Source organism: Rattus norvegicus, chromosome X (assembly GCF_036323735.1).
Source record: "Rattus norvegicus strain BN/NHsdMcwi chromosome X, GRCr8, whole genome shotgun sequence".
NCBI lineage: Eukaryota > Metazoa > Chordata > Mammalia > Rodentia > Muridae > Rattus > Rattus norvegicus.
The window spans coordinates 75,655,030-75,664,693 of NC_086039.1; the positions used below are offsets into that span (position 1 = coordinate 75,655,030).

The following is a 9,664-nucleotide window of genomic DNA, read 5'->3' on the forward strand; positions in this document are numbered from 1 at the left end:
AAAGCACAGGTTCTTTTCTTTTCTCTTATTTTCTTTTCTCTTTTTTTTGTGTCAAAATGAGCTTGTGAATTTTTATTTTTTCTTTGTTGTTTGTTTTGTTTTCTTTCTTTTTAAAAAACATTTTATTGGATTTTTATTTATATTTCAAATGTTATTCCTTTTTCCAGTTTCTAATCCATAATCCCCTGTCCCATTTCCCCTCCCCCTTCTTCTATGAGGTTGTTCCCTCACCCATCCACCCACCTCTTCCAGACTCCCCACCCTAACAGTCCCCTACACTGAGGGGGATACCCTTGGCTGGGCTAAGGGCTTCTCCCATTGGTGCCAAACAAGGCCATCCTCTGCAGTATATGCAGATGGAGCCATTTGGGTAGAGGTTTACTCCCTGGGAGCACTGGTTGGTTGGTATTGTTGTTCTTATAAGACTGCAAACCCCTTCAGCTCCTTCAACCCTTTAACTCCTACATTGATGAGAGTGGGGTGGTTAAGTCTCCCACTATTTTTGTGTGAGGTACAATGTGTGCTTTGAGCTTTTTTTATTATTATTATCAAATATTTTATTTACATTTCAAATGTAATTCCCTTTCCCAGTTTCCTTGCCATAAAACACCTTTCCCATCCCTCTCTCCTCTTTCTATAGGGGTGTTTCCCCTCCCAACCACTACCCTTTTCAGGGTCTCCTGCCCTGATATTAACCAACCTTGGAGGGGTCCAGCCTTGGCAGGACCAAGAGCTTCTCCCTGCATTGGTACCTAACAAAGCCATCCTCTGCTACATATGAAGCTGGAGCCATGGTCATGTCCATGTGTAGTCTTTGGGTAGTGGCTTAGTCCCTGGGAGTTCTTGTTGGATGCTATTGTTGTTCTTATGGGGTTGCAAGCCCCTCAGCTACTTCAATACTTTCTCTAATTCCACCAACAGGGACCCCATTCTCAGTCAAATGGTTTGCTGTTAACATTCTTCTCTGTATTTGTCATGCTCTGGCTGAGCCTTGCAGGAGATGGTTATATAAGGATCCTGTCAGCATCCACTTCTTGGCTTCATCAATATTGTCCAGTTTTGGTGGCTGTATATAGATATGGGCTGTATCCCAAGGTAGGGCAGACTCTGAATAGCTATTCTTTGCACCAAACTTAGTCTCCATATCCCCTCTTATGAATATTTTTATTCTAACTTTTAAGAGGGACTGAAGCATCTGCACGTTGGTCATTCTTCTTCTTGAGCTTCATTGTGGTCTGTGGATTGTATCTTGGGTAATTAGAGCTTCTTGGCTAATATCCACTTATCAATGAGTGCATACCATGTGTATGGTATTTTTTGTGTGATTGAGTTACCTCACTCAGGATGATAATTTTCTAATTCCATACATTTGCCTATGAATTTCATGAAGTCATTGTTTTTGATAGCTGAGTAGTACTCCATTGTGTAGATGTGTCACATTTTCTGTATCCATTCCTCCTTTGAAGGGAATCTGGGATCTTTTCAGCTTTTGGCTATTATAAAAAAGGCTGCTATGAACATAGTTGAGCATGTGTCTTTGTTGTACGTTGGAGCATCCTTTGGGTATATGCTCAAGAGAGGTATAGCTGGGTCCTCAGGTAGTTCAATGTCCAATTTTCTGAGGAACTACCAGAATGGTTTCCAGAGTGGTTGTAACAGTTAGCAGTGCCACCAACAATGGAGGAGTGTTCCTCTTTCTCCACATCCTGCCCAGCATCTGCTGTCACCTGAGGTTTTTATGTTAGTAATTATGACAGGTGTGAGTTGGAATCTCAGGGTTGTTTCGATTTGCATTTCCATGATGTCTAAGGATGTTGAACATTTCTTTAGGTGCTTTTTGGCCATTCGATAATTCTCAGCTGAGAATGTTTTATTTAGCTCTGTACCCCATTTCTTAATAGGGTTATTTGGCTCTCTGGTGTCTAACTTCTTGAGTTCTTTGTATATTCTGGATATTAGTCCTCTATCAGATGTAGGATTGGTAAAGATCTTTTCCCAATCTGTTGGTTGCCGTTTTGTCCTAATGACAGTGTCCTTTGCGTTACAGAAGCTTTGCAGTTTTATGAGATCCCATTTGTCAGTTCTTGTTCTTAGAGCATGAACCATTGGTGTTTTGTTCAGGAAATTTTCTCCAGTGCCCATGTGTTCGAGATGCTTCCCCACTTTTTCTTCTATTAGTTTGAGTGTATCTGGTTTGATGTGGAGGTCCTTGTCCACTTGGACGTAAGCTTTGTAGATGGTGATAAGAATGGATTGATTTGCATTCTTCTACATGCTGACCTCCAGTTGAACCAGCATCATTTGTTGAAAATGAAATCTTCCTTCCATTGGGTGGTTCTAGCTCCTTTGTCAAAGATCAAGTGACCATAGGTGTGTGGGTTCATTTCTGGGTCTTCAATTCTGTTCCACTTATCTATCTGCCTGTCTCTGTACAAATACTATACAGTTTTTATGACTATTGCTCTGTAATACTGCTTGGAGTCACGGATGGTGATTCCTCCAGAAGTTCTTTTATTATTGAGTATAGTTTTTGCTATCCTGGGTTTTTTGTTATTCTAAATGAATTTGCAAATTGCTCTTTCTATCTCTATAAAGAATTGAGTAGGAATTTTGATGGGGATTGCATTGAATCTGTAAATTGCTTTTGGCAAAATGGCCATCTTTACTATATTAATTCAGACAATCCATGAGCATGGAAAATCTTTCCATCTTCTGAGAACTTCCTCAGTTTCTTTCTTCAGATACTTGAGGTTCTTGTCATACAGATCATTCATTTGCTTGATTAAAGTCACACCAAGATATTTTATATTATTTGGGACTATTTTGAAGGGTGTCTTCTCCCTAATCTCTTTCTCAGCCTGTTTATCCTTTCAGTAGAGGAAGGCTACTGATTTGTTTGAGTTAATTTTATATCACAACACATTGCTGAAGTTGTTTATCAGGTTACATAGTTCTCTGGTGGAACTTTTGGGGTCACTTAAGTACAGTATCATATCATCTGCAAATAGTGACGTTTTGATTTCTTTCCTTCCAATTTGTATCCCTTTGATCTCCTTTTGCTCTCTGATTGCTCTGGATAGGACTTCAAGTACTATATTGAATAAGTAGGAAGAGAGTGGGCAGCCTTGTCTAGTCCCTGATTTTAGTGGGATTGCTTCAAGTTTCTCTCCATTAAGTTTGATGTTAGGTATTGGTTTGCTGTACATTGCTTTTATTATGTTTAGATATGGGCCTTGAATTCCTAATATTTCCAGGACTTTTATCAGGAAGGGGTGTTGAATTTTGTCAAATGCTTTCTCACCATCTAATGAAATGATCATGTGGTCCTTATCTTTGAGTTTGTTTATATAGTGGATTAAATTGATCGATTTTCACATATTAAACCATCCCTGTATCCCTGGGATGAAGCCTACTTGATCATGATGGAAGATTGTTTTGATGTGTTCTTGGATTCGGTTTGCAAGAATTTATTGAGTATTTTTGCATAGATATTCATAAGGGAAATTGGTCTGAAGTTCTCTTTCTTTGTTGGATCTTTGTGTGGTTTAGTTATAAGAGTAATTGTGGCTTCATAGAAGAAATTTGGTAGTGCTCCACATGTTTCTATTTTGTGGAATATTTGGGACAGTATTGGTATGAGGTCTACTATGAAGGTCTGATAGAATTCTGCATTAAACCCATCTGGTCCTTTTTGGTCCTTTTGGTTGGGAGACTTTTAACAACTGCTTCTATTTCTTTAGGAGTTATGGGGTTGTTTAGATGTTTTATTTGTTCCTGATTTAACTTTGGTACCTGGTATCTGTCTAGGAAACTGTCCATTTCCTCCAGATTTTCCAGTCTTGTTGAATATAGGCTTTTGTAGTAGGATCTGGTGATTTTTTAAAATTTCCTCAGATTCTGTTGTTATGTCTCCCTTTTCATTTCTGAGTTTGTTAATTTGGATACACTCTCTTTGACCCCTGGTTAGTCTGGCTAAGCGTTTATCTATCTTGATGATTTTCTCAAAGGACCAGTTCCTGTTTTTTTTTTTTTGATTCTTTGTATAGCCCTTTTCATTTCTTACTTGGTTGATTTCAGCCCCGAGTTTGATTATTTCCTGCCTTCTACTCCTCTTGGTTTTATTTATTTCTTTTTGTTCTAGAACTTTTAGGTGTGCTGTCAAGCTGCTGACATATTCTATCTCCTGTTTCTTTTTGGAGGCACTCAGACATATGAGTTTTCCTCTTAGTACTGCTTTCATTGTGTCCCATAAGTTTGGGTATGTTGTATCTTCATTTTCATTAAATTCTAAGAAGTCTTAACTTCTTTCTCTTTCTTCTTTGACCAAGATGTCATGGAGTAGAGCATTGTTCAACTTCCATGTATATGTGGGCTGTCTGTCATTGAAGACCATTCTTAGTCCGTGGTGATCTGATAGGATGCATGGGATTATTTATATTTTCCTGTATCTGTTTTGTGGCTGATTATATGGTCAATTTTGGAGAAGGTACCATGAGGTGCTGAGAAGAAGGTATATTCTTTTGTTTCAGGAGTTGAATATTCTTTAAATATCTGTTAAATCCATTTGGTTCACAACTTCTGTTAGTTTCTCTATGTCTCTGTTCAATTTCTGTTTGCATGATCTGTCTATTGATGAGAGTGGGGTGTTGAAATCTCCTACTATCATTGTGTGAGGTGCAATGTATGCTTTGAGCTTTAGTAAGTTTTCTTTTGTGAATGTAAGTGCCCTTGCATTTGGAGCATAGTTATTCAGGATTGAGAGTTCCTCTTGGTGGATTTTTCCTTTGACGAATATGAAATATCCTTCCTTATCTTTTTTAATGACTTTTGGTTGAAAATCAATTTTATTTGATATTAGAATGGCAACGCCAGCTTTTTTCTTGAGGCCATTTGCTTGGAAAGTTGTTTTCCAGTCACTTACCTTGAAGTAGTGTCTGTCTTTGTCTCTGAGGTGTGTTTCCTGCATGCAACAAAATGCTGGGTCCTCTTTATGTATTCAGTTTGTCTTTTTATTTGGTAATTGAGTCCATTGATGTTGAGAGATATTAAAGAATAGTGATTGTCGCTTCCTGTTATTTTCGTTGTTAGAGTTGGAATTATGTTTGTGTGCCTTTCTTTTGGTTTCATTGCAAGGAAATTATATTTTTACTTTCTGTACAGTGTAGTTTCTATCCTTGTGTTGGAGTCTTCCATCTCTTATCCTTTGTAGGACTGGATTTGTAGAAAGATATTGTGTAGATTTGGTTTTGTTATGGAATATCTTCGTTTCTTCATCTGTGTTTATTGAGAATTTTGCTGGATACAGTAACTTGGGCTGGCATTTGTGTTCCCTTATGGTCTGTATGACATCTGTCCAGGATCTTCTGGCTTTCATAGTCTCTGGTGAGAAGTCTGGTGTAATTCTGATAGGTCTGCCTTTATATGTCACTTGACCTTTTCCCCTTACTGCTTTTAATAATCTTTCTTTGTTTTGTGCATTTGGTGTTTTAACTATTATGTGAGGGGAGGAATTTCTCTTCTGGTCCAAACTACTTGGAGTTCTGTTGGCTTCTTATATGTTTATGGGCATTTCTTTCTCTAGGTTAGGGAAATTTCTTCTATAATTTTTTGAATACATTTACTGGAACTTTAAGTTGGAAGTCTTCACTTTCTTCTACACCCATTATCCTTAGGTTTGATCTTCTCATTGTGTCCAGGATTTCCCGGATGTTTTAGGCTAGGAGCCTTTTTCAATTTACATTGTCTTTGACAGTTGTGTTGATGATTTCTATGGCATCTTCTGCCCTTAAGATTCTCTCTTCTATCTCTTGTATTCTGTTGGTGATGCTTGAATCTACGGCTCCTTGTCTCTTCCTTTGGTTTTCTATATCCAGGGTTGTCTTCCTTTGTGCTTTCTTTATTGTTTCTATTTCCATTTTTAAATTCTGAATGGTTTTGTTCAATTCCTTTGCCTGTTTGTTTATGTTTTCTTGTCATTCTTTCAGGGATTTTTGTGTTTCCCATCTAAAGAATTCTACTTGTTTACTTGTGTTTTCCTGCATTTCTTTAAGGTAGTTCTTTGTGTCTTTCTTAAAGCCCTCCATCATTATCAGAAAATGTGATTTTAAATCTAATTCTTGCTTTTCTGGTGTATTTGGTTATCCTTATTTTCTTTGGTGTGAGAACTGGGCTCTGATGATGTTAAGTAGTCTTGGTTTCTGTTGCTTAGGTTCCTGTGCTTGCCTCTAGCCATTGGTTTGTCTCTGGTGTTTGCTTGTCTTGCTGTTTCTGAGAGTGACTTGACTCTGCTGTAGGCCTCTGTGTCAGCAGTCCTGTAGAATTGTTTTCCTGGTTTCTTTCGGCCTTTTCTCAGAACAGGTGCTCTGATTTCAGGTGTGTAGGTGCTTCGGGAGACTTTTTTCAGCTCTAGGGATGGGCAGGGATCAAACGGTCCTGCCCTTGATTGCTCCTCGGTCCTTGCACTGGGGGCACCGTTAGCACTAGGCAATTCCCTCTTGGGTCTTGACTGTGGGCAGAGGATAGTCTCCGCTGAGTTCTCAGGAGTGTCCACACTTCTGAGGGTCCAGCTCTCTCCCCCATGGAATTTCCATTCAGGGACCTGTTTGGCTGGTTCAGTTTGGTCCTGGGTACAGACCAGAACTGTGGGCACCAGCCACTGTCTGTTCCTATATCCCTGTGTCCAGAGGCACTGTGCAGTTTCCCCTTGGACCCGGGATGTGGGCAGAGGTGTGTAGAGGTTGCAGTCTGTCCTGTGATCTCAGGATGTCTGCAGTCCTGTGTGTTCAGTTCTCTTCCCCACTGGATTTGGGTCCTTACTCCCTTTTTTTGTTTAGGCAATTATGTCTACATTTGTTTTCAACTTGTATAGTTTCTCAGTTATGTGTTTTCCTTTCTTTACTACAAAGTGTTGCTCAGTGTTCTATGTAGGATTCTTTTGGTGAACATGAAGTTTTTTTTTTATTAAAACAGACACATTTATTCAGTGTCATGATCAGATTTTTACATTTAGCAATCAACAGCATGGGTGAAAAGGTCTACAGTGAAACCCTTTGTTGGAATGCTTTACACCTTCCACAGAATAGAAACTAAAATAACCTATTATACAATTAGTTGCAGATATAGTCCTGGAGTTTTTGCCCACACACATGAGTATTGTTTAAAACGTGTTCTTTGTAGTAGTTAGTCCTTGCCACCACTGTGCTTGCCTGAGTTTACAAATTTGTTCTAACCTTAGCTTCCCTGTCACTTCTCTGACTCTCCTTTCCTGCTAAGCTTTGTTTCCTGACTCTAATTAGAACTTCCTGTCACTACCATAGCTACTGCTGCTGCTAGAACCTCCATAGCTTCCTTGGTTTCATGGTTTAGCAAAGTACTGGCATCCACCATCATAAGGGCCAGAGCTCCTGCCTCCAAAGTTTCCTCCTTTCATCCGAACAAGAATTTGAAGACTGGATGTTGTAATTGCCAAAATCATTCTAGCTTCCACCACCTCCAAAATTGCTTCCATCATTGCCAAATCCATTATAGCCATCCCCACTGCCACCATATACACCACCACCATGGCTGCCACCAAAGCCACCACGACCACTGAAGTTCCCTCCTTAATCAAAATTGTCATTGCCACCAAAACCACCTCTAGGCCACCACTAAACTTTCCAAAACCACTTCAACCTTTCTGGCTGGATGAAGCACTAGCCATCTCTTGCTTCGAGAGAGTCTTTCTTCACATTTGTGACCCTTCACAGTATGATATTTCTGAATAACGATCTTATCCACAGAGTCTTTGTCATCAAAAGTGACACCTCTTTTTTCCACTGCCTCTATCAGGCATAATTTCAATCACCTCAATTTTGCTATACTGCTCAAAATAATCTTGTAGGTGATGTTCTTCAGTGTCTTCTTTAATAACATCAAGAAAGATATTTTTCACTGTTAAATGGGCACCTAGTCTCTGAGAATCTTCTCTTGACAAAGCTCTCTTAGATTCTACAACTGAACTTCCATCCACCGTGTGGTCTTGCATTTATGGCAGCATCCACTTCTTCCACAGTGGCATATATGACAAACCCAAAGACTCTGGATCTCTTGGTATTTGGAGCTCTCATTACCACACAGTCGGTAAGTGTTTCCCATTCCTCAAAATGGCTCCTCAGACCCTCATTGGTTGTTTTAAAGCTCAGCCCTCCAATGAACACCTTCTGCAGCTGTTCTAGCTCCTTGGGAGACTCTGACTTAGACATGATGGCAGGGTGATGAGAGCCTTTAGGGATGCTTCCTCAGCAACGTCAAAGAGCAGAAAGAATGAATATTTTTTTACTTTCTTTATAATATCAACATTTTTTCTTCAACAAATTTCATCAAGATATACATATATATACACACACACATATATACACACACACATATATATATATATAATGTGTGTAAGAATATTGAAGTTTTTATTATTTATTATTCTTTTATAATTTTATACATATTGCAATATATTTTGGGCATTTCACACCATTACAATTTATCTTTCTCCCATTCTACTTCTATAGTCTCTTCTTCTCCAAACAAGTCTCCCTCCTATTTTCACATCAATTCTATTCTATGATACACTGTGTTTAATAACCTGACATGAACATGGTCAACTGTAGAAATGATTCCCCTCACAGAGTAATCCCTAACTTTCAATAACTCCTCATGTACCCATTCTCTAACAATTACTCAGTACCCATAGATACTTAGGGAGGAGCTCCCACCATCTGTAATGGAATACTGATCTCTCAGTCTTGCATAAGTCTTGGTCAGGGAACCCTGGCTATTGGTTTCCAAGTATGAAAAAGAAAACAACCCTAAATCAGTATATTGGACTGGAAAAGTGATTCAGCTGTTAAGAGCCAGCCCTGTTTGGTCTTTCAGAAGTCTGAGGTTCGATTCCTAGCACTTACATGGTGGCTAACAACCATCAGGAACTCCAGTTCCAGAGATTCCATGCCCCCTTTTGGCATTTAGGTACACTGTATGTATGTGGTGCACAGACAGGCGGGCAGACAAAACATTTATAATATACACAATAAAAATTATTAAATTGTATTATATTTTATATACTCGTATGCCTGTGTACATTCCACGGCACACATTTGGAGGTTAGAGAACAACTTACAGGAATGCATTCTTTCTTTCCACCCTGTAGGTCCAAGGGATCAAACTCAGATTGTCAGTCTTGGTGACATGTGTCTTTGCAAATTAAAGAGATCTTTAGCAATCAAGGAAACTGAAGCATCAAAGGAAAAAACAGGATTTGCCCATTTCACTGCCAAATTCTACCAGAAGTATAAGGAAATTTTATATGTGTAGGCTTATAGTCGAAGAAGCTTCTGCTGCTTTTGTTCTACTTATATGATTTTTTTCAGAAAGTTTTTAGTGGTAGTTATCCCTCGCCATAATCCCTCCTCTGTCCTGCCCTCCCATCCCCCAACCTAGTTAACCCTTCCTGTCCCATTATCCCCCTCTCCTCTTCCTTATCACTGGGTTCTATCTCCCCTCCCTTGAAAGCTCTCTCTCACCATGGCCCCTTCCTAATTACCTGACCTCTGTGGGTATTCCAAAATAAAACACACATATCTAAAGGTTCAAAGCTGACATCCACAAATGAGAGAAAGCATGTGACATCTGTACT

At 39.1% G+C, this 9,664-nt stretch overlaps 1 pseudogene; it reads right to left on the reverse strand.

Annotated features, from left to right (window-relative positions):
* Positions 1-7,635: 7,635 nt before the first annotated feature.
* Positions 7,636-8,240, reverse strand: LOC134484192 (heterogeneous nuclear ribonucleoprotein A1-like; annotated as a pseudogene).
* Between the last annotated feature and the right edge of the window lie 1,424 nt (positions 8,241-9,664).